At 38.6% G+C, this 21,995-nt stretch overlaps 1 long non-coding RNA gene across 1 annotated transcript; it reads right to left on the bottom strand.

The window, feature by feature from the left end:
* Nucleotides 1-3,881: 3,881 nt before the first annotated feature.
* Nucleotides 3,882-19,766, bottom strand: LOC102115683 (uncharacterized). Its single transcript, XR_280002.5, has 4 exons — nt 19,519-19,766; nt 18,863-18,942; nt 7,452-7,577; nt 3,882-5,907 (listed from the first exon to the last, which is right to left on the bottom strand). It is a non-coding gene; the product is annotated as an uncharacterized lncRNA (long non-coding RNA).
* Between the last annotated feature and the right edge of the window lie 2,229 nt (nt 19,767-21,995).

Raw genomic sequence — 21,995 nt, 5'->3', positions numbered from 1 at the left:
ACATGCAGTGTTCTTCAAACAACACACAGCACTTTACGCTTGCAGAGAGGAGTGCTCCATGATACTGGGGTTATGTCAATAATTCTCACCTCCAAACCTCAGGAAGGAACAGCTGTCAGCCTCCTAATGTAACATTTCAAACATCCTTCCTAGACGTGACTTTTCTGTTAACTGAGACATCCGGTTAGATATCAAAATAATTGCACTTTAAAGAAAGTAAAGGGTCTTGATGAATTTCTTCTGTGCCCATTCCCATCTCCACAGACAATCCCTTTAGGTATTTGTTTCTTCTGGTAGTTACTTCTTTAAATGGCTGTTACTGCTAGATAATAATCTTAGGCAGCTAGTTCTAGATTTCGCAGTTTTCTTATTATTTATAGATGTTCTGCTCTAGTAAGAAATTATTTAACACATTAACGACAACTTTCACTTCTCCCCAGTGTAGCTATGTCAATATTTGTACTTCTCTGTTGATTACCTTTTTAATTTTAGATAATGTAGCTCGCCTTCATTGTTGTTCTCTCCACTTTATAAGGATGTTAGCCCCTTTACTACTCCTTTCCACCTTCCAGCCTCTGACATGTGTACTTGTACTATAATATTTCAAAGGTAATACCATTTATATGCCATCCTATAAACATGCTATTTGATGCTTTCACATGGCATGATTCTAAAAGTTAAAAATCAATAAAGTGTTTATTTACATCTTTATAATTATGTAAATATTGTTTACTACCCAGTTGAATATCATGATTACATTTATTTCCTGTGGTTTTTTTAGTTCGAAAATGCTTTCTTATTTCTATGCATTATTTGTTTATGTCATCTCCTTAAGTCATTTTAAGAATAATATCAAATATCTCAGGTCCCTTTGATTTCCTTGTGATCTCCATCCCAGATCCTCTTAACTCTGGCTTCATTCTGACCTGTAGACAGGTTCTCTAGATCAACTGTAGAGCCATCATCATTGTACTTTCCTTTACTAACTTTCTAAATTACATTTTACTCTGCCATAGGCTATATCTTCCTCTCTCTTCATCCCCTCATTCTTTTTGCTGGAGCACATACTCAAGTAACTTCTCAGGAAAGGATAAAAGTTCCAAGTGTTGGCCAGGCGCAGTGGCTCACGCCTGTAATCCCAACACTTTGGGAGACCGAGGCGGGTAGATCACGAGGTCAGGAGATGGAGACCATCCTAACTAACATGGTGAAACCCCGTCTCTACTAAAAATACAAAAAATTAGCGGGGTGTGGTGGCAGGCGCCTGCAGTCCCTGCTACTTGGGAGGCTGAGGCAGGAGAATGGCGTGAACCCAGGAGGCAGAGCTTGCAGTGAGCCAAGATCGCACCACTGCACTCCAGCCTAGGCGACAGAGCAAGACTCTGTCAAAAAAAAAAAAAAGTTTCAAGTGTTTGCACTTCTAAAAATAACTTTATCATACCCTTGTAGTTGATTGCTAATTTGACTGTATAAACAATTCTAGATGGAAATTATTTTCCCCTTCAAATTTTAAAGGCTTTATTCTAGTGTTTTTTAGTCTGATTCTGTTTCCTTAACAGCCTACTTTCTTTCACTAGAAACTTTTTAGAATATTTCATGTATCCCTTGTGTTCAAAAATTTCATAGTTATGTCTAGTTTTCATTGTGCTGGGAGCTTACTAGGTTTTTTATTTTTTTGGTTTTGAGTTTGTGTTTGTTTGTTTCATTTGTAGGCTACTGTCCTTCAGTTTGAGGTATTCTCTAAAATATCAACCTTCAAACTTTTTTATCCTAGATCTTCTTTACACTCTTAAAAAACATTGGAGACACTAAAGATATTTTGTTTACTGCATCTATCAATATTTAATATACTAGAAATTTAAATTCAAAAATGTAAAAAAATGTATTATTTCAAACTATTTTAATAAAAAAATTGCAAGTTAACATTGATAATACACATTTTTATGAAAATATACTTTCCAAAACAAAAGGATTAAGGTTAAAAATAGCATTGTGTTTGACAATCTCTATAATATCTTACGAGAAGACAACTGATTCTTGTATTTGCTTCTGCATTCAATCTATTGAGATATGTCTTTTGGTTACGATAAAGAAAAGGGAGGCCCTCAGAGGTCCTCGGATCGTACCTTGAGAACTGCTGTTCCAGTTCTTTGATAATTCCTCCTTTCCAATTTTACTATTCTCTTTTTATGGAATCCCATTAGTTATATGTTGGGTCTCACATATTGATAATTTCCTATCTCTGAATTTTACTCCTGTATTCTACAACTCTTCATCCTTTGTAATATTTTCAAGGACATTTCTTTAATTTGAAGTCTAACTTATTTGTTTATTTTTGTGTGTGAAAAAAATTTTCAGAGAAGCCTTTCTTATTTCCTGATTATCACTTAGTATACTATCTTCTTTTACTGGATGGAAATTTTTAATGAAACTGTATAAGGATACCAGAGGTTTTTGTTTATTTGTTTGTTTGTTTTGAGACAGAGTCTCACTCTGTTGCCCAGGCTGGAGTGCAGTGGCGCAATCTCGGCTCACTGCAAGCTCCACCTCCTGGGTTCACACCATTCTCCTGCCTCAGCCTCCCGAGTAGCTGGGACTACAGGCAACCGCCACCACCCCTGGCTAATCTTTGTATTTTTAGTAGAGATGGGGTTTCACCGTGTTAGCCAGGATGGTCTCAATCTCCTGACCTCGTGATCCGCCCGTCTCGGCCTTCCAAAGTGCTGGGATTACAGGCGTGAGCCACCGCGCCCAGCCCCAGTGAGAGGTTTTTAAAATGTTTTCCTATTCCCTGTATCATTTGTTTTTAATGGTCACTTTTAAGACTGAGGCAACGGAAAGCTGATTGAGATACCTGGATATGAGGACGGAATTTGTCAATTACCAGATTTACTTCTGAGACGACGTTGCAAGTCAGTCATTTCACTGGAGATGCCTAAATGTCTGAATGGAATTGGCTTTATCTGGGGGGCACTGATATCTTTACTTTTGGGCTGGAGTGGTAGTAATGCACATGGTATGTCCAAATCCCGAGACAGTCCAGAGATCTGTGGGGCTGATCAGCAACCTCTTCGACTGTTTCTTCTTAGTGCATGTTACACAGTCCTGCTTCTCTCCCACTTCATCAGTTTTCATATTCCATCTACTTCCTATTTCTTTAAAATTTCTTTATGTCTCACATTGGTGAGTATTCTTAACTCTGTCTTTTTAACTGTAAATTCGTGTCCTCAGTCTGCTATCTTTAAGCAGAGCCATGCTCTCTTTTACATTTACAATTCATAATTTTAATGCTTTGCAATTCCTTTTTCTTATTATTTGTTTATTTATTTATTTATTTTTTGAGACAGAGTCTCTCTCTGTCACCCAGGCTGGAGTACAGTGGCGCAATCTCAGCTCACTGCCAGCTCCGCCTCCCTGGTTCACGCCATTCTCCTGCCTCAGCCTCCCGAGTAGCTGAGACTCCAGGCGCCTGCCACCACACCCAGCTAATTTTTTGTATTTTTAGTAGCTCCAGAGAGAGAGAGAGGTTCAAAAATCTACGGTGCGCCGTAACCCTATTAATAAATCATAAAGATAAAAAACAGCTGTTAGAACAGGGTCACAAAGGAGAACAAGTACAAGTTTAGAGAACATTAAATGAACCCATCTGCCGAGAATGTTGTTTCTTATATTTTTGTGTGTAAAGTCAGTGAGTCAGCAAGTTCTTCATTTTTGTTTGAAAAGCAGCTGAAGAGCATAGCTAGTTCAGAGATCAGAAACCAAGGAATCCTGGAGAAGTATCCTGCAGCTTAGGGGCCTTTACCCAAAGTAACCAGAAAAGCTCTGAATCTGAAATGCTTACAATGAAACATGCCCCCACGAAATCCAGCTAATAACAGAGATGTGGTTTCATTACTGTGATTTTAATTTGTCTGTAATGGACACAGTCAAGGAAACAATCAACACAGTAGAGAGACGACCTATGGGATGGGAGAAAACATTTGCAAACCATACATCTGATGAGGGTTCAAAATCTGTAAGGAACGCAAACAACTCAATAGTTAGAAAACAAATAACCCAATTTAAAAATAGGAAACACATCTGAACAAACATTTCTCAAAAGAAGTCACACAAATGGCCAACAGGCATATGAAAAATGCCCAATGTCACTAATCATTAGAGAAAGCAAATTAAAACCACAATGAGATATCACCTCACACCTGTTAGAATAACTATTATCAAAAAGACAAAAGATAAATTTTGGTGAGGATGTGGAAAAAAGGGAATTCTTGTACATTGTTAGTGTGAATGTCAATTAGTGCTGTAATTCTGGGAAATAGTAAAAAGGTTCCTCAAAAAAGTAAAAATAGAACCACCATATGATCCAGCAATCCTACTTCTGGGTACATGTACAAAGGAAATGAAATCAGTGTGTCAAAGAAATAGCTACACTCCCCTGTTCATTACAGCATTATTCACAATAGCCAAGATATGGACTCAAACTAAGTATCCATCAGCATAGGAATGGATAAAGAAAATATGGTATATATGCACAATGGAGTACTACTTAACCCTGAAAAAAACCAAAAATGTTGTCACTTGTGACAACATAGATAAATCTAGGAGATATTAAGTGAAATAAACCAGGTACAGAAAAATACTGCATGTTCTCACCTATACTTGGAATCTAAAAACTTTGAACTCATACAAGTAAGGAGTAAAATGGTAGTTACCAGGGAACTGTAGTCGAGGAGGGAGTTGAGATGTTGGTCAAAGGACACAAAGTTTAAGTTAGATAGGAGGAATAAGTTCAATAGATCTATCGTAAAACATGGTGGCTATAGTTAATACCAATATATTATAGTCTTGAAAATTGCTAAGAAATGTTAAGTATTCTCACTCCCTAAAAAATAAGTAAGTTAATTAGCTCAATTTAGCCATTTTACAATGTATACATATTCCAAAAGGATGTGTTGTATGTGATCAGTAAAGATCATTTTTACTTGTCAATTAAAATTGTTTTTCATTTTTAAAAAACAGACATTTGGTTTTATGTCTGAGATTTTAATCTGTATGTAATGGACAGACTGAATTTGAATTATATCTGGGTTCTTGTGATGGTTTTATGAAAACGGATATCAAGATAGAGTGAAATAGGCTGTGTACACCACTATTGCAAAAACCAATAACTCAACATTTCTTTGGACTTAACAGCATGAAGATGGCCCTTCTGCATTGAATTAGTTCAATTGATATCAGTCTTCAGTTAAGTAAGAAAAGTTACTTTAAAAAACCAGCTGGCACTCATTTTTAAAATTGTTCGTTCCATAGCATTTGTTGTTTAAATGAATTCAGCAAGCTGCCAGCCTGTTCCTTCATATTAATCCTTCCAAGTATTTGAGAGGTTGCCAGAGCATGTCCTGACATTACAAAATCATTAAATAAAGCATTTTCAGTAACCAGTGTTGGAGAGAAGAGAAAAGGAAATGGGAGGGGAAGGGAGGGGAGAGAAGGATAGGGAAGGAAGAGATGAAGAAAAAGAGCAGAAAGAAATGGTCTGAAAGAAAGAGAATGAATGAATCAACTACAAATCCTACAGAATCCCTTCTGTTCGTATCTTTTTGTTTGCTTTATTTTCCTGTCCCAATAACATTTGTTAAGAATGTGTTAATATATTTTAAAGGCTATTATTTCTTAATATAACTTCATAATAATAACGACTCTTCCTAAAGCCTTCAATTTTAATTTAGGAATGTTAAGGAAAGATGGATGTCCACAGCAGCAAAATGGACACAAGTGCCCTTTAAAAGAACCAGGAACCATCTCTTCAGTGCACCAGGCTGAGTCACAGCTGCTCTTTGCTTAGCACGCTGATCAGGGGTACAAAGTGATGACTCTCTGGATGAACTTTTCAGACAGAAGGTCATTCTGTGGGAGATGCAGAAATGACAAAAGCTCAGCAATTCTGTTAGCTTTGTGGTTAAGTTTTCCACGGTCTTTCTTGTTAAGTAGATTATAGTGCTTGTTTTCTTCATTATCCAATTAAAGCATGAAAAACAAATGCTCCTTAATCAACAGAGACAGATGAAATATTCCCAAAACCCTTTTTTGGAAGAATATATTGAAAAGAAGAAGCTAATGGAGAAACATGCAGGACTAAATACAACATGTAAATTGGTAGCTTATAAATCCCCTGCCGTTGCCCTGATTGCCAGATTAATGGCTTTCCTCTTTAGACTTCACTGAAATAATTTTAATTCTTGCCCACCAAGCTGTGAAAAGCTGAGAGTATAGGAAGTAAATAACTTTTTCAACTGGTTTGATGTTAGTTCTCATATCTAACATACGACCACTCACCTTTGCTCTTGGTAAACAAGCAGCAGCAGATGAACAATGGGTAGCAGAGTTTTCATAGCTACTTCTGTGTTTCCAAGCTTGAGTTGTTTTGGATTTTTTGTGTTTATATTTAAGCAGTTAGACACATATATTAAAGTATCAACTGGCTTTTGCTTGCAGGAGTAAGACATGGTATTCAAATGTCAATTTTACTGTCCACATCACATCATTTTTATGAGGAGATGATTCTTTCCCCTCATTTTAGGAGTTTAAGGATTTGTCCCAAGATTTAACTTAAAAATAGTGTAAATAATTGATTATGAGAAAAATTATTAACAGTTGCAGCTGTTATGTAAGAATCTTACAAAAATCTTTTGTATCTAGTTGACTATTATTCAATAATGGCAACAATAGAAATTATTTTCCCAAGAGGTTTATGACTAATTTTATAACAGTTCCTGCTCACTTTCCTGTATTTCAGTAAACTCTTCTATAAAATAAAAATATTTGGATGGATAATTTTCAAGATTAATTTTGCTACTAAAATATCTTTCTAATGTTTATATGGTTTAAATAGACCATATGTGTTTATTTACATTCTTCCTTAATCTACTGGCCTCCTTTAAGTGGCATCTGAAGCAAGATTTCTCTTCAACATTTATAAAGTTTCATAATCTCTTCTTCCTATAATTATATTCCCACATTTTCTTTTTTTTTTTTTTTTTCTTTTTTTTTTTTTTTTTTGAGACCGAGTCTCGCTCTGTAGCCCAGGCTGGAGTGCAGTGGCCGGATCTCAGCTCACTGCAAGCTCCGCCTCCCGGGTTCACGCCATTCTCCGGCCTCAGCCTCCCGAGTAGCTGGGACTACAGGCGCCCACCACCTCGCCCGGCTAGTTTTTTTGTATTTCTTGGTAGAGACGGGGTTTCACCGTGTTAGCCAGGATGGTCTCGATCTCCTGACCTCGTGATCCGCCCATCTCGGCCTCCCAAAGTGCTGGGATTACAGGCTTGAGCCACCGCGCCCGGCCAATATTCCCACATTTTCAATGACATTATCCATTTCCATCTCTTTGGCATGAAGCATATATCCTGTTGATGATCCATAGTTAGGTCAAACCATCGATTAGTTTTCATTACCTAAAATGTCTCTCTCCATTGAGGCAAGGTTTATTTACTCAATTCTACATTTGCCAAAGAAGAAACATTCACGCTTCAGAAGGTGCAGCGGAGGGCATCCACAGTGTTCACAGCCATATGGAGACACTGTCATGTAAACACAGACAAAAAAGTCTAAGAGTCAACTTGAAAAGAATGTTTGCTGAGTGGTTACATTTGATAATTTGTTAAAAGTAAAATAACTAAAGTAGCTAATCACAGGATGAGTACAAAAGGAGTGAACACAACTATTCTGTAATAAGAGTGTAACATTAAAAGGAAACCACCTCATTAAACCCCATTAAGTGTACCCCCACGTAGTTCTCATTTCCACAGTCAGAGATCTCAAGCATCTTTTAGTTACTTCTTGATCAATATCAAACCAGTTACATTAGAAATACAAGGCAGTGATGAAGTTCAAAACAGGTAAATGTAGAGTAACTAAAAGGCAGAATTGTGTTACAAAATTCAGTCTAATACTTTGCTTCCAAGTTGTGGTATTGTGAATACCATAGTCTGTCTCCCAATATTTGTTCTCCCTTTATTTCAAAGTAATTGAATCTCTTTTTTTTTTTAGTTTTGTAAATCAGATCTCCATTTCCCCGTCTTCCTTGCTGCTTGGTGTGATCATGTGATTATGTTCTGGCCAATGAGATGTGCATGGAAATTTCCTCTGGCAGCCTGTGGCCACTCTGTGTCTCTTCCTCCTTCTTTCTGCCTGGAACACAGATGTGATGGCTATACCATGTGGATAAGGGTACACATGTGTTAAGGTAGCCTGCCAATGTGAGACAAGGCTGAGTCCCTGGGCCCACCATGGATCAGTCCTGCCATCTCCACTCTGCCTTGCCCACCTCTAGACTTTACAAGAAAGCAATAAAATTCCATCTTATTTAAGTCATTGATATTCTAGAACTCTGTGATATGTAGTAAAACCCAGTCTCAACAAATATCACTGGCAAGTCAAAATATAAATGAAATTCTGTAAAAAGTATAGGTAAAGTCATGTGTGACACATCCAAAAACGAGCTCTGAAAATGGCTAGAAAGAATTCTAGTATGTTCCTAAACTGCAGGGTTGAGAGCCAGCAGCTCAACTCTGTCATCCACAAACCAATCCTGTGTTCTTAATTGGGGATATAATCCTGTTCCAGATCATTATAGGTTTGACTTTCTATTTTACTTCATATTAGCTTCTGAGGACTTTACACAGAGCAGCCTAGTAGCTAAGCCTAATAACCCAGAACTACCAAAATATCCATAAGTGATTCTAATCAAGACTTTTCCATGATTACCTCGGATAATGTCTCTTTTCCTGGTGATCCTACATATCAATAAAACACCTGTGAGAAACTGCTTCTCCTGGATATGGGGAGTAAAAATTTGACTGATATATTTCATCGATTAAATCATTCCAATTCAATGTCTTACTGCCAATGTTAGCAGATGTTCTGCTGTATTTTCAAAGGGGGTAAATATTCAAAGGTGATGGAATTTTCCACCACTTCTGTATCAATTTGGATCTGTGCAAGTCTTACTGTTGGTCATTGTTTTCCATTTCCTAAATATCTCAGAGATTTCCACTGTTTATATTGATTTCCTTTGTTCACCTAAGGGATTTTGAGAAAAATAAAAACAGTCCACAATAATTGAAAAGCTCTCTTCCTCATAACCTCCTATCATTCTCTCTCAGGTTGACAGAGAAAAGAAGCCTCCATGAATATTTTAGGATATCCTTTATTCCCCTAGTTTTTCCGTCTCGCACGTGGAAGGCACCTTCCTAACTTAGTGTTGTCTGTATAAATCACACTTTGTTCACTGGCATACAGTGAAGCAAGATGTTTTCTTATTTCCCCTTTCGGGTAACTGCATCTCATTTATTGCCTGGCAGTCCCTAATTATAGTATTTTTTTTTTCATTTTTATCTTATACAGTAATGACATTGTCCATTTCCAGTGTCAAAAACTTACTTGCCTAACTTGGCATTAATTTATGATCTCAGTTCACTGTGTGCCATACACAATCATTAGGAATCACAGTGAAATCACTAGGAATTCCAGTATGTCTTTGCTGTGTTAGTCAATGTGTCTGGGTGTGTTCATGTTTCTGTAAAGAACTTTATGGTCTTCTTTTTCACTTTTAAGACAGAAAAGTGCATTCTATGCATATGCATTCCAAGTTTTACAGAGGAAAGCAAGTTTTGTAAATTTTCCACATTACATTGACTTATCTGAATGTTATGCCCAATAAGCCCTAGAAAATGCAGTTTCTATTCTGCTTATCCTTAAATACCTACCAATGTATTTATGGATAATTGGCAAACCATTCATCAGGGGAACTGATCAATATAGGAAGCAAGAAAGAGGTTGCTGTTCTTTTTTAATTTGCCTCTTTAATTTGTTCTTCTTTGATTTGGAGTAGCTTAAGTAGTGACACTTGAAACACAGAAAGCTATCATAGATCTACAAACAAAAATACACAGCACAGACAGTAGAGCCACAGTCCTAATTACACAATCTGTTTATCATACATATTATAATGCATATTCTTATTTTAGTAGTTTTTAGCTTTATTCTATTTTTGCCATTCATTTCAGGAGCTACCCCACATGTCACCTTCTACATGAAGAGTTCCCTTCGTTAAAGTGAAAAGACAGCCTACACAATAGGAAAAGATATTTGCAAATCATATATCCAATAAGTGATGTGAATTAGGTCATTCTTGTTACACCCAACTAAAACAGAGTCAAGAAGCCACCGGGAGAAGCACTCAGGGAATGCAACAGCACTGTGAGAATGTAATTCTCTGCAAGCCTGGATGCTGAAATCGCCTGCTGTAACCTGAAACCAGTTTTATCTCATGACTGCTGAAACAACCTGCTGCAACTCTAAGACTGGTTTTACTGCCATCACTCACCAATGAGAGCTTGCCAGCTCCCCAAAACTTGACTAATGCCAAAGAACTTTCTGGAAAACAATACATAACATTTATCTTTTTTATAAACTCCCAATCTTCTCTTTGTTCTTCAGATACACTGAAGACCATCCTATCTGTATGTATGTCCCTCATTGCAATTCTTGTATCCCAAATAAAATGCCAAATTTAGAACTTCTTCTCTGTATTTTTATTTTGATTTCAACAGGCGTATGTATCTAAAATATTTAAGGACTCCTGCAAATCAACAATAAAAAGAAAAATAACACAATTTAAACATGGGCAAAGATTTTAATAGGTATTTCCCCAAGGAAGATATACAAATGGCTAGTGGGCATATGAAAAGATGCTCAACATCATTTGTTATTAGGGAAATCAAGTACAAATGACTTCATATCAACTAGGGTGGCAAAAGTAAAAAATAGGGACAATAACAAGTATTAGAAAGGATGTGAGTCATTGGAACCCTCAAACAGAGCTAGGGGAATGTAAAATAGGGCAGTCACTTCGGAAAACAATTTTGCAGTTTCTCAGGGAGTTAAACATAGAGTTACCATATGACCCAACAATTCACTTCTAAGTATTATCCAAGAGACATGAAAATATATGTCCATATAAACCCACACATGAATGTGTATAGCAGCATTATTTAGAATAACCAAAAAAGTAGAAATGTCCATCAAATGATGAATGGATAAACAAACATGGTATATTCATATAATGGAGTATTATTCAGCTATACAAAAGAACCAAGTACTGATACTGGAAACAACATGGGTGAACATTAAAAACATTATGCTAAGTAAAAAAGAGCCAGACACAAACACATTTTGTGATTTAATTTTTATGAAATGTCCAGAATAGGCAAACCTATAGAGACAGAAAGTACATTCAAGACAAAAAGTAGATATCTAAAGACACAAGTAGAGACTGAAAGTAGGTTGCCAGAAACCTGGGAAGAGGGAAAAGGAGATGACTGCTAATGGGAACAGGGTTTCTTTTCAGGATTGTGATAGTGTTCTATTATCAGATAGTGGTGATAGTTGTACAATTTTGTGAATATATTGAAAACCCTGAGCTGTAAACTTTAAACTAAAAATATATATATTTAAAAACCTGTGGCTGAGTGTAATGGCTCATGCCTGTAATCCCAGAACTTTGCATGGCTAAGGCGAGAAGATCACATGAGCCCAGGAGTTCAAGGCCAGCCTGAGCTGTAACAAAGTAAGACTCCATCTCTATAAAAAATTAAAAAATTAGCCAGGCATGGTGGCATGCACCTATAGTCCCAGCCACTCAGTAGGATTGCCACTTCGACCCAGGAATTCTAGGCTGTGTGAGCTACGATTGTACCACTGCCCCCGCAGCCTGGGCAACAGAGCAAGACCCTGTCTCTAAAGAAAAAAAAAAATTGCCATCTCACTAGTTAGAGACATTCAATCTAAGATGGGTGTGAGATATGGGATTGAAAGAGAAAAATAATCTGATAGATATGGTACCATGTCATCTGAAGCAAAAGGAAAAAGAAATCTTCCCAGTTGCCTTTCCCTTCCTTCTGAAGCCCTATTCTTTCTGAGGCTGCAGTGGGAAATGGAAAGCAGTATATGAAAGGCAAGTGTGATCAAGTATATAGCAAACTGTATCTAATAACAGTATATTACACCCAGATCTGTCACTCCAGGCTGGTCATGACAGTTATAGAAAGCAAGAGGAAAGGGAAGAGGGGAGGTATTTGCTACCTGGTATTAATAAAGATCTAAGGCTCATACAACATATCGTCCCATAGACATTTCATCCCAGTCTACCCAAACAAAATTTTGCCAGAAGTCAGACAAAACCACTCCATATGCTCTTGCTCTCATGACCCCTACAGCGGGATGCCTTGAACTAGACTTCATCATACATTCTTTGTGTTTTGAGATGGAGTCTCTCTCTCTGTCACCCAGGCTGGAGTGCAGTGGCACAATCTTGGCTCACTGCAACCTCTGCCTGCTGGGTTCAAGTGATTCTCCTGCCTCGGCCCCCCAAATCACTGGGATTACAGGTGCCCACCACCATGCCTGGTTAATTTTTTGTATTTTTTAGTAGAGACAAGGTTTTGCCATGTTGGCCAGGCTAGTCTTAAACTCCTGACCTCAGGTGATCCACCTGCCTCGGCCTCCCAAAATGCTGGGATTACAGGCTTGAGTCACAGCACCCGGCCAGCATACGCTCTTGAGTTCTATATTTTGAGGTTACAAGAGACCCTCTCACTCTCCTCTCAGCTATTAAGGCCTGATTGACATTATGCCATAGAGTAACTAGTTCTAGGCTGTTTTTCTTTGTATCTAATAGACCTATGGGTCTTGCAGGGAAAAAATGGAGAACAGTGCTGAGCAGCCAGGGACGAGCAGGCAGCTAACTGTGCTGAATGTAGAGCTGGAACCACAACCGGTAGTTACCAGTGTCTCACCCTCCTGCAGGCAGGATGCCTGAACCTGACCCACCACCTGCATAGTCTCTATAGCCACTCCTACGCTCTGAGCTGTAGACTGGAAATGGTTCCAGCCCACGTGCTTTTGTCACAGATGCTGCCATATATGGACATGCTGAGCTCTTTCCATTTAGGTAGCAAAAAATGCTGATCTTAATTTTTATTGATCTACGACAAAGAAAGTAATTTCCATCTTATATTTCACAGCTTGGAAACTTTACCAGACAGCCTGGCCTTTGAGACAAGCAGTCTTGACTCTGCTTCCCTTGGGCAACTTATATTATTAACTTCTTTGAACCTCAGATATCTCCTCTGTAAAATGATAATATCTAATTCAAAAAGTTGTTGTGTGAATTAAATGAAGACAACTACTACAGAGTATCTAACGCATGTGCTAGCTCATCATCTACTTAGAATGAGTGTCGCCATTATTATTGATGTTCTTATTTATTTATTTATTTAGAGACACAGTCTCATTGACTCTATTGCCCAGGCTGGAGTGCAGTGGCTCCATCCTGGCTCATTGCAACCTCCACCTCCTGGACTCAAGCAATTCTCCTGCCTCAGCCTCCCAAGTAGCCGGAACTACAGGTTCGCGCCACCACTCCTGGCTGATTTTTTGTATTTCTAGTAGAGATGAGGTTTCACCATGTTGGCCAGGCTGGTCTCAAACTCCTGACCTCAGGTGATCTGCCTGCCTCGGCCTCTCAAAGTGCTGGGATTATAGGCATGAGCCACCATGCCTGGCCTTGTTTATTTTTAGCTGCAGAGTTTCCTAGAGGGAGGAAGGCCAATTCACTAAAAATCAATTCTTGAAATAATCAACTTACAGAATAACCAAAATTTACAAACTGCCATTTTCAGCAGTTTCTATAAACATATTTTAGTTTTGATAACATGTAATCAAATACATTATTTTGTATATTAGCTAAACTAAACTTAATTCGCTACCTTGATAAAATATTCCTAATAGAATGTTAAAATGGTGAGAAATCCTATATTTACTGAAAATGTCACTCTGAACCACTTTTTCCATCCAAAATTTTGGCATTCATTATGTGACTACTGATTTTTTCAAGTGCTTTATTTATTCATTTATTTATTTATGAGACAAAGTCTCACTCTGTCACCCAGGCTGGAGTGCAGTGGCATGATCTCTGCTCACTGCAACCTCTGCTTCCCAGGTTCAAGCGATTCTCTTGCCTCAGTCTCCTGAATAGCTGGGACTACAGGCGCGAGCCACCATACTCGGCTAATTTTTTGTATTTTTAGTAGAGACGGTGTTTCGTGGTGTTATAATGAAATTATTTTTTCCAAAACGTAAACATTCAGCATACGCTGAAGTCTAGTTCAAGGCATCCCGCTGTAGGGGTCATGAGAGCAAGAGCACATTTAGTATTATTTCACCAATTCTTCAAATGGCATAGCAGCCTTAATTTACATTTTTAGCAAGAGATTTCTAATTTAACTAATTTAAATGTTAATATACAGATGATTCAAATTTCAATTAAAATTAAATTGAATGTTTATTAAATTAAAAATTTAAATTTAAAGAGCATACGATATAAATCACAATTAACCAGGGGTCCTAATCAAAGATAAAATCCCGGCATTTTGGTTTCTAACAAATTCATAAACAGAAAGATGGGTAGCAGTGTGCAGAAAATTTCAACTTAAAAATATAACCCTGCTCAAATCAGTGGAAAGGAAGCAAGGATGTTTAGAAGGGAATAGTTTAATGGATGAAATGTCTTGTACATCAAAATAATTTGATATATACTCAGAATCAATGTAAAATTGTAAAGGAAATATTAAAAAGCTAGTTAGAAGTCTGGAAAGTACTAAAATTTAGACCCTAAGTGTTAACAAACTGAAAATTATGTTTATTATTTTGAAACAAAAATCAGTATAAACTGAAAATTTTTCATTTGACATGCTAACTATTGTTCAGAAAACTATGTTCAGAAGAATATGTTTAATCATCATAACTATTATAGACATTTTTCTAAAACTTGTTAAGTCATCTTTTTAAAACTGTTCATTCTTATCAGATTAATCCAAGACCTTTGTAAGGGAAGGAAAATCCATGATTTAAAATGCCTCTCCTTTGTTCTTCCTGCGCCAGTTGGAGAGAGATGAACTGCAAGCACCATTCCAGGCTAAAATAACAGGAGCACCTCGTTCCAACCAAAACTGTCCAGATGCTGCTTGATTATAGGAAGTTCTACCCACATCTCACCAGCCACCAAAACAGAATGACTTTCATGCCTCATGAAAGCCATGAGACCCCTCTAGGGTCTGACTCTCAGGACTTCCACCTCTATTTCTAGGAAGTAGAACAAAGTTCCAGAAAAGAAAGCCAACTGCTGAGTTGAGCCTTGTCCAGTAATTACTCCTAGTTTCCAGTTAGGAAATGAGGAAAACAAGTAATTCACCAAGTGATCGAAATGGCCAAGAATGAAATTTACTGATTTACCAAAAAAACCCAAAAACATTAAAATGGTTTTAACAGCCTTAAAAGCAATGACTTAACAATGTTAAGAAAAATGTCCCAATATAGTTACTAATGATTAAACGTACTTCTCTGAGCTTAATGTAGTGTCCTTCCCATGAGAGGTCTCTGTGGTGAGCGGGCTTGGCCCACAGGTTCCACAGGTACAAGTAGAAGACAAAAGCTAAAACACAAGAATCAGAATCGCAGAATCCTGTCAAAGGCAGCACACAGAGGAGAAACTAGAGAGGTGTGGCCAGAAGGAGCTAGGAAGGTGAGGAGGCATTAGGCAGTGACTCCGAGTCTAGTAAGGTCAGTCTAATAAGGTCACTAAATAAGGTCAGAGAAGAGGATGAAACTGGATTTGTCAGTTGAATTCCACAGATTGGGTGAGCAAACACTCAGAACGGTCAGGAGATTGTTGCAGGGGATTTGGTTGAGTTAAAGGTAGGAGGGTGGAATTAATATACTCCTTCTCGTAGCCGGCAGTGGGATTTTTCCTTCCATTCATTTACAGTTTGGGTGGGCAGCCCTATTGGATGTCATTTCCTCTTTATTGGGTGACCTTGAAGGTCACCTAGATGAGAAGCAACAGAGAGACGCGTGGGCTTTGGAACTGGGATCAAACTTCAGAAGGGACTCTCTGAAGTCAACTTACAGTCTGCGAGACATTGTAACATTTACTTTACCTGCCCAATGAGCATCTGAAATATGAGGATAATTACACCACCTTCATAGAGTTACTGAGACCAGTACCTGAGATCAGAGATGGAAAATGCTAGAAATATCTAGTGCTTGATGAACAGCAGATGCTAAATAATCATGATATCAACCTCCCTTCCTATAGAAATTGTCCCCCTAAATGACTGCATCTTACCTTCGATATATCTGGCCTTTACACTTCCTTCAAGAAACCCGATCTCCCTAAACCAGGAAGTGAAACATTGGAGTTGAGTCATACTGTATGTGATTGAGTGCTTATGGTTTGCTGCCTGACTCCTTTGTTCTTCATATATTCCATCACTGACTTTCTTAATGACACACATATAAGATTAAACTTGTTTTATTTATTCGAAAAATAATTTTCCTTACTTATTTTGATGACTTTATAAAAACTGGCTCATAGGTCACTTTTCATAATTGCTCCCATTTGGCTGCCGGTTTATAATTTATAATTACTAGCAATGGCAAACTCTTACCTTTGGCAGCACATAAAAAAATAGCTGCCAAGTGCCCAGCCAGCTCTCTGTTAAGGCAGCTGCATTTCTGAAAGATACAGTGCCAGAGATCAAATGTTTTGATGACACCATTATAAATTTGGTAGCTAGTCTTCTAGGAGCTTCTAAGGAATTGTTCTCTGAAAAGTCTCTGAAGTCTGTTTCCTTTGTGTCTTTTCAGCCTTTTAATTAGGCACTGAATTACCCTCTCTAGTCTAGAAATAGGGACTCCCAGAGAAAGCGCATTGGTCCTTATTGCATCTGTGCAGTATTTCCCAATCTGCCATCAATATCCCTGTCCCTAACATGCCCAAGGCAAAGGGTATTAAGTAATGTGTACCAAAGGCTGTGGCTGTGAGATTTCTCTTTAAGAATTTCTATGCACTCTACAGGGAATTTCCCAATAGTTAATACGTCCATGCAGTGGGTCTCAAAACTAGTAACATTATTGGGAACTTTTGCTTAGGGAATGAAAGGATCAAAATGCTGGGAACTTAGAAATGGTTGTTTTTGAGATGACATGTAAACTGTTAAGAGAGAAGCCTTTTCATGCAGCAGAGGGAAACATTTAGAAAGCAGAGAAAGAGAGTGCCTTCTACCAGTGAGCAGGAGTTAGGGGAGGGTTAGGAGACAGGGCAGAGAGAACAAATAGCACGTTACCAACGTGTACCCCCTCATAGTTCACTATTGAGCATTTCTCTGTCCCAATATTTCTTTGTGTGTGGTGTTTTGTTTTTTCATTTCTGTATCACCCTTTGTGGAGTCATGTGGTTCCTCAACTTGAACATAAACCAAGTAGGGAGAAAAAGGAGCAGGAAAAGACCCACCCTTGTAGCTGTTCAAAGCGCTCTCATTTTCCAGAGTTTAGGAATGGCATTTTCTGAATGTATAATCTTTTTTTTTTTTTTTTGAGACAGAGTCTCACGCTGTCTCCCAGGCTGGAGTGCAATGGCGTAATCTCGGCTCACTGCAAACTCCACCTCCCAGGTTCAAGCAATTCTCTTGCCTCAGTCTCCCAAGTAGCTGGGATTACAGGGGTGCGCCACCACACCCAGGTAATTTTGTATTTTTAGTAGAGACAGAGTTTCGCCATGTTGACCAGGTTGGTCTCAAATTCATCACTCATCAGGTGATCCACCCACACTGGCCTCCCAAAGTGCTGGGATTACAGGCATGAGCCACCGCCACCTGGTCTGAACGTATAATATTTTGAAATTATTTCCATTTAACTGGTTTCCAGAATGGAAATCACTTCAATAGTTTCAGTTCAGAGGTCAGCATAAAAGTAATTCAAATATCTGGAGTCTTGTTTTTTCCCTTTTTTCTTTTTTTCTGAAATAATGTCATCGTGTAAAGATAATAAAAGAATCTATTGGAAAATTGGTGATACTCTAAGTACCTAACACCTCCTATCTAATAACTTGAAAGTGCTTCCTTTTGAATATCATAACATAAATGTTTGACACTTTTCTGTTAGCCTAATAGAATACGGAGGCATTTCCAATTTAAAATGTAAGGTTGACGATTCGCAAGAAATACTCATTAAGTCTCACACTATCTCTTGTTTTCAGTATGATGAAACTTCCCTCTTTGGACTTACATAAGATCACCAAGGAACCCTTGAGTGGAGGAAGAAAATGTGGTTTTAGTTTATGAACACTTAACCATATAATGCCCTCCCAAATCAGTGTAGCTGTGGCGTCCCCCCCCCCCACACCCTCTCCACATGTAAGTTATTTGGCAATTGAATTGATAGCTAAATAAGATTCTGCTAATTGAATTGATAGCTAATTGAATTGATAGCTAAATAAGATTCAGACCTTGAAATCTAGAAAAGCCAGACACTATTTTAGCATACACTGCACAGGACTAAAAATATCTCAAGCTGTTATATTTGCATTACCATGAAATTGAATAAAGGAAGATCAAGATCTAGATATATGAGCATGTTTAAATATTATCCCTTAAGTTATTTGCTTAGTTTCTAAGGCATGTTAATCTCCCTCTGTTTTATCTGTAGTTGTGGGAGGTCTAAAAGCAGAGCCAACAGGGAGTGCTTTGTGAAGCTCAGCTCTGTGGTGTCAGCAGTGAGGGAGTGTTCGTGGGCCTCCTGGCCCTGACTTGGTAGGCAGAGCTGGAGTGCAGTCAAGACTGGCTTCTTTTGCATCAGGCCATTTCTCAGCCTCGCTATTGGCCTACAGAACAACTTTCTGCTGCCGTGAGAGAAGCCTATGTCTTGCTGGCTGGGCAGTACCTGGTGTCGAGAATCTTCCACTCACCGTCCAACTTGGTCATCATCACACCACTTTTACTATCTGACATGGCAGGCGCAGGCGGCTGTGAACACCTCAGCAGATTCCTGGAAGAAACAAATAAGATTATAAGATTGCAATGGATTTGGTTTTATAGCTCTCAAGTCTATCCAAAACCTGCTAAAGGCCTTAGTATTTGCAAACATTCAGAGAAAAAGAGAGAAAAAGAGCAAATTACCTTCCCTTTAGAAGAGGAGGGAAAACATTTGCTCAGATGCAAAGATAATTAAGAAAGTAGCCAAAACTCTTGGAAGCTGACGCTTTTTGACATAGAGAGTTTCCAAAAACAAAGTGTTACTGATGGCAACATTAATTCTTCTGCACCCCTGTGCATTGTGGAGTATTTCCAGGGTAAGGCCTGAGGCACTCAGAAGATAAAGCTCACCAAAGGATAATATATCCCGCCTTCCCTCCCCTGACTCTCTCCAGACATTGAAAAGAAAAAAATGCAGGTTTTTTTCATCCACTACCAGCTGCAGAATATGAATGTTTGTTATTTGAGGCAGCTGTGTCTTCCCCTTTAAATCAATGGAAATCTAATGCCATGCAGTGCATGCCAGGTGGAGACAAATTCATCTCTTAGCATGAATGTCTTGCGTCACATAACCCAAGAGAGTGCTTACCTGGGTCCAAGGAAAAATTAATTCTTCTTCTAGTCAAGTGAGGCTCCCCATAAGGTCTTTCTCCAACATTATACTTCAACTCTTCCCCAAGTCCTGAGTACCCTGGCTCTCTCTAGCCAGGTTTTAGTGGTCAGCTTCCAACACTGAGGATTTCTTCTGTCCCACCTGTCTGTTTCTGGGAGGAGCTGGGAAGGAGGGCAGCCCTGCAGTTCTGTGTGTGCTGAGAACGTTCACCGGTGACCTAGTACAGCCCTTCCTCCTTCCTTCTTCCCCTGCCTCCTCCTCCACTCTTCCTCCCACAGACGGCTCCAGAACTGCAGAACAGTTGATCACAATATTGCTGTTACCACACAGCAAATATTTCAGATAGTTTTTAGTTAGGAATAAAAAAGATCCTGGTTTGTGAGGAGTCAAAAGGCAAATTTTTGGATCATCTCAAATTATGGAAACTATTTCAAAACTGTACTGTATAGTGATGACACCCAGACTCTAGAATCAGCCTGAGTCCAAATTTTCCCCTCATTGTAAGACACCTTGAGAAATTCACGGAACCTTCCATAGCCTCAGCTTTCTCATGAGTAAAATAAGAATCATTCAAGAATTAAATGGGATAATCTATATGAAGAGCTTTTTATGTTCCTGGCACACAATTGTTTAATAAATATTAAGAGTTTTATTAAATCATAATACCTATTCTATAATTCTAATAATACCTCTTTACCAGTGATATCATACTTAAAAGGTATAGAAATTATTAATAAAAGCAAAATTCTCAGTAAGTTTTGGAAAATTAAGATTGAAATGAAAGAAATTAAACCTCTAAATAAAGTAAGTGTGTGGAACAACATGTCACAGTCAACACTTTCCTAGAAAAAGACTTTATACTTTGTAGTAAACATGAAAACTAGGACCTTAGCAGAGTTAATAAAGGTCAGACTTCAGGACATTGTATCTGCAGTCTTGGCATTGTCATTTGGGCATCGTAAACTCACTGACCTTCTCACAAACTGAATTGCTCCTACATATGTTGCAGTGTTGAACGTGCCTATTGGTCCCCAGACAAAGGGAAACTAAAAGGTATGACTCTTGACCAATAAGAAGCATCCTCCCTTTTGTAGTTCGAATTGTGTCCTCCAAATGGATATGTTTAAAACCTAACAGTACCTTAGAATGTGACCTTACCTGCTAATAGGGTCTTTAAAGGTAATTAAATTAAAATGAGGTCGTTAGGATTGGGCCTTAATCCAGTATGACTGGTATACTTATACAAAAGGGAAACCTGAACCCAGAGACACGGGCAGGGAGGACATCATGTGAGCATGAAGGCAGAGATTGGGGTGATGCACCTACAGGCCAAGGAACACCAAAGATTGCCAGCAAACCACCAAAAGCCAGGAGAGAGGCATGGAGCAGACCCTCCCTCAGAGCCCTCAGCAGGGCCCAGCCCTGCTGACACCTTGATCTTCGAATTCAGCCTCCAGAATTGCAAGACAATAAAGATCTTTGTAAGCCAATCAGTGTATGGCCCTTTGTTATGGCAGCCCTAGTAACTAATGCACTCCCTTAAAATTCTACCTGTTTTTCTAACTATTCCAGCTGCTACACTGGGCCGCAGCCTTCACTTCTCTGCTTGCTATTGTGTTGGTGATTGCTATTGCATATCCTCTTAGATGCCCTTTAGCTTTTCTGTTGTTGTTCGTTTTTTCACCCTGTTGAGTCTTTAGAATAATTGGCATGTCTTATTTTGAGTCTTACTAGTTAAGGTTGAGAATCAACTCAGTCTGGAAACCAAGTGTTGGGCCTGGTTTAAAGTAACACGACTCCATTCTACCACAAGGGCTGCAAAGGCAGCAGGAGCTAACAGATTGGCTCAACCCTGAATGTCTTCAGAATCTCAGACTTTCACATTGATCATGATTCCAGCTGCTAACATGATCACCTGTTTGGCTTTTTCTCCAGTGCATGGACGAGTATCATAGAAGAGGTTTGCCATGTTTTTCAGCTCTCTGGCATCCAACAACTGACTACAATGAGCAGCCTAATTTTCCTTTGAGGGAAGTCTTTCACTATAAAATTCCATTTGAGATGTTCTCTAATCCTGACTGCCTCCTCCCAGGAATGAAGGGACCTAAATCCTACCTGGCCTTTTAGTATAGCCAGGGAGTCAGCCTGTCAGACCTCCTTCCTGAAAATTTGAATCCTGAACAAGGAAAACATAGTTTTTGGATTTCAGACTCATCCCAGCAGCTACACAAAGACCAGATGGCTTCTGCATCATCATTTCTGATGCCAAGCCTCTGCAGCTGCCTGGTAACTGCCACTATTCCAAGACATGCGCTTCAGCATCTTGTTAATACTTTAGCCCCTGGTATGTTTCCAACATACTCCCACTTCCCCCCCTGCTTCCTCCCTTCCTCTCTCCTATCCTCCCTCTTTTTTCTCTGTTTCTCTTCTTTCTTTTCCTTTCTTTCATTTCT

This window comes from Macaca fascicularis, chromosome 8 (genome assembly GCF_037993035.2).
Source record: "Macaca fascicularis isolate 582-1 chromosome 8, T2T-MFA8v1.1".
Taxonomy (NCBI): Eukaryota; Metazoa; Chordata; class Mammalia; order Primates; family Cercopithecidae; genus Macaca; species Macaca fascicularis.
This window is presented reverse-complemented; position numbering and strand designations above follow the sequence as displayed.